Raw genomic sequence first — 3,706 nt, forward strand, 5'->3', positions numbered from 1 at the left:
AAATGGAGTGGTCAAAATGGTAGTACAAATTAAAACGATAGCATGATCAGTATAGGTCTTGAAAAGATGTCATGGTTGATGGATGGAAGTATTTTCTTTTATAAATTTAACAGAGAGGAATCCACTTTGCGTGATTTTAACGTGGCTGAGGGTTTCAGGAAAAAGCAAAAGTTAAATTTAACACTGCTTTTTAGTATTTACATGGCCACTGTCAAAAGGGTAATTTTACAGTCAAATTGGCAAAAATTGGGATTCCATCCTAAATTGGAAACATGGCGTGGAATAAACTTTTAGTCAAGCGGGGGATATGAATCCAATAATCTTAAAACTGGATATAGTTTTCACTTATATTATAAATTATGCATTTTATAATTATCAAAACTTATATATATATATATAATGTGCTTTCAAATAACCATAGCATGGATTATAGAAGTTAATGTTAAGATTTGACGGATCAAATTAAGGCTACTTCTGGATATTGAGATGAGTTGAATTGTAAATAGTAATATTTTATAGATCCCATTAAGATGAGTTTAACTTTTTTAAATTGAAATAAGTTTAACTTTTTAAATTAAAATGTATGAAGTAAGTTGAGATAAATTTAGTTTAGTTCAACGACCAAACACAATCTAAATCACATCACTTTTAGATGACTTGATTGCTAGATATGAGAACCTTGACCAAAGCAACTATTTTACAGTCGTACCACAATAAAAATATTAATTTTGTTAATTTGAATTTACCAAAATCAAATTAGTAGTCCATAAAATTTTACAATATTAATATTTTATAATGTCGTTTTATCCCTAATTATTTTTATTGAGTAATGTTATTCATCATTTTTTATATTTATCATCCCTCTCATTATCTTATGTTAAGTTATTAAGTAATTGGAAAACTAGTTATTTTGTTTTAGCCAAACATTCAAGGTCACTTTAGGCACATTGATTGTTAAAAATATGGCGAACAACATATTTTTTTCATTACGTTCTTTCCCAAAGCAACTATTGATGTTTTGAGGCAGTCACTTAGTGAAACGAAATCTAACTAATGAAAGAACTTTAGTATGAAAATGGGAGGTCGAAGAAAACTAATAATTTTTGTTACATGTATCATGTATACCACACACAAACATAACAAACCAAAGCTTGCAAGACGACTGCAAAATATTTCAACTAACGTATACAAATGAAACATACACAAATTAATCACACCGATACATGCCTTGGCACCAGTTTTAGTAATATGCGATTTCAAACTACTAAGAATGGAAACTCAAGGTGTAGAAGTTGAGTGGGGTATGGGGAGGGAAGGGGTCAGGGGTATGTCCTCGGGAAGGCTTGGGATGGTAGGCACTGCGGGCTTTGGCAGATCTGGGAGATGTGGCAGAGGTGGCAATTCGGGCAGTTTTGAAACCTCTGGCTTCGGCAAAGTAGGCAGCTCAGGGTTAGCCACATGAGGCAGGGCCGGGAACTCAGGTTTCGGCAAAGGTCGTATCTCAGGCTTTGCTAGAGTTGGGAGGTGAGGAAGGTCAGGCTTAGACAAGTTTGGGACAGTAGTAAGTGGCAGCGTTTCTGGCTAGTGAAACTCAGGAACCTTCGCCAGTGTTGTGTCGGTCTACAATATCTACAAGGTGGCGCAAGGCGAGAACTCCGTTGCCACTTATTAGCATCACGGCAAAGATCACAATGCACAAGTTATTGGGAAAATTCATCTCTGGAAAGCTACTAGGAATTGGCAGTTTCAGAGAAGGTTCAGCTCCTTCCAAGAATGTTTTGCATTCAAAGATTTACCTTACTTGTAAATCTTTAACCGCATCAGTTGCGAGCAACATAGGAATTGGACTGAGTAACATATCTCACCCGCCTATATGGATTATAAGTTCCAGATTTCTTTGCCATCTGCAAGTATTTCACCTGGCATTAGAGAGACGGACATACCACTAACTGAGCATCTACGAAGGCACTAACAGAGATAGATGTCAGCATATTATACCATAAAACATCTCTACAATAAAACTATCATCCAGTTTTTCCAACCATAATTACCCAGTTCAATTCAAGTATTTAATAATCATAACAACCTTCTAAGTTCTAACCCACAGAATGCATGCTCAGATCAGGACCAAATCACAGTACAAAAGCATAACAGTGAGGGATTCAATGGAACATTCAAATGACAGTAGAACAAAGCAATCTTGGTGCACACAGTCCCACAAGGGGATCAATATGCAGATGCAAAAACCTTAAGTTGTAGTATCCTGAAAAGCCAACTTACAAAGTTCAAGACTCTTACCTGAAGCCTCGAAGCATTATACATTGGTATTGTAAAAGTCATGTTAACAGGCCCAAATTCTTTCGTGATATTTCCTATCGTAAGCAGTAAATGTTACACATAAATAAATTCATCATATTAAAATAATCAGAAATTACATAATAAAATATCAAAGTAACTGGAGCGTCAACTAAGATATATAAGACTGATTATGTGCTGTAAATCATACCGTGAGATTCCATAGAAAATGTTAGCTTTGCACGCAGAGTATGTTCAGATCCACCGACAATCTGTTGTGCATTGCACAAGGAGGCATAAAATTTCATTAGAAGGGCAAAAGCTAGCCACTATTAAATTTACTAAAAAATTACTTCATAATGCCAGGAAGAATTTATAACCTTCTTTAAACCCCGCTCAAGTCTCTTGTGTGTTTCCTTGAAATCCACTGTGTGTCCTACTGCTCCAGGTTTCAACTCAAAACTAGCTCTGAATAACATCAATTGAAAATTTAATCAGTGCACATTATACTGGAATACCAGGTCTTCTACCCAACCAAATGTGCTTTGCGTTGACTCTTGATTCCTTAAATGATGAACCACCATCTTGTAACTATGACCTTCTCTAAATAGTTTTGCTCATGCACTTTATCTAGCCAACAATTGCAAGCTATGTTAATATGTTAAAAAATCCTGTCAATTTACCTTATCAGACGATAGAAAGATGGCATAGAATAATACCTGGTAGTATATTTTTGGTAGTGGCATCAGAACCAATATTGTGTTTGCAGTGATACTTAGGGAAATTCAGGACGTACTTTAATAATCACTTCAGCCTGCAATTGCAATTTTAAATGTTGTTTCATAACAGCCTCATAGGGTGAATCTAAGGGCAGTAAATAATCAAGAGCAGTATTAACCTTATGGGCTCCTGCTTCTTCGATCAAAGTGTTAATATGAAAAGGAGGCTTGAACTCCCGAGTCATGTGGTAGTTCATCACGGTGAACTCACCATCTGGAGGTACCTAATAGAATTAGCATCATGAAGCACCGGTTTAGACAGCATGAACACATATATTTCTCTAACCGATAACCATATCCAAGCTACAATATCTTTCCTTCACTCACCAGCTCAAAGTTTTCTCCATGTCAAAACTATCTAGACGTACCGACTCATGGAAATTACAATCATCTAATATCACTGCTCCAGACCCAGATGAACTCCGGTAATCTATTTTACAGAAATCATCAGCACAGAATGCAATAGTGAAAGCAGGATCTATAAGTATGATAAAAACTGCGTACAACATTTTCGTGAACATAAATTCACAATGGGAAAAAAAAAAACAAACATCATACCTAAGCAAATTATTTACCAGTCAAAAGCCACATGATTACATGGACATATGACATTCAAACTTGATAGCTTACTC

General features: G+C 35.7%; 1 pseudogene; it reads right to left on the bottom strand.

The window, feature by feature from the left end:
• Positions 1-1,081: 1,081 nt before the first annotated feature.
• LOC109020532 overlaps positions 1,082-3,706 on the bottom strand; it is an 8,527-nt pseudogene continuing 5,902 nt past the window's right edge.

The sequence above is a fragment of the Juglans regia genome, chromosome 8, assembly GCF_001411555.2.
Source record: "Juglans regia cultivar Chandler chromosome 8, Walnut 2.0, whole genome shotgun sequence".
In the NCBI taxonomy this organism is placed as follows: domain Eukaryota; kingdom Viridiplantae; phylum Streptophyta; class Magnoliopsida; order Fagales; family Juglandaceae; genus Juglans; species Juglans regia.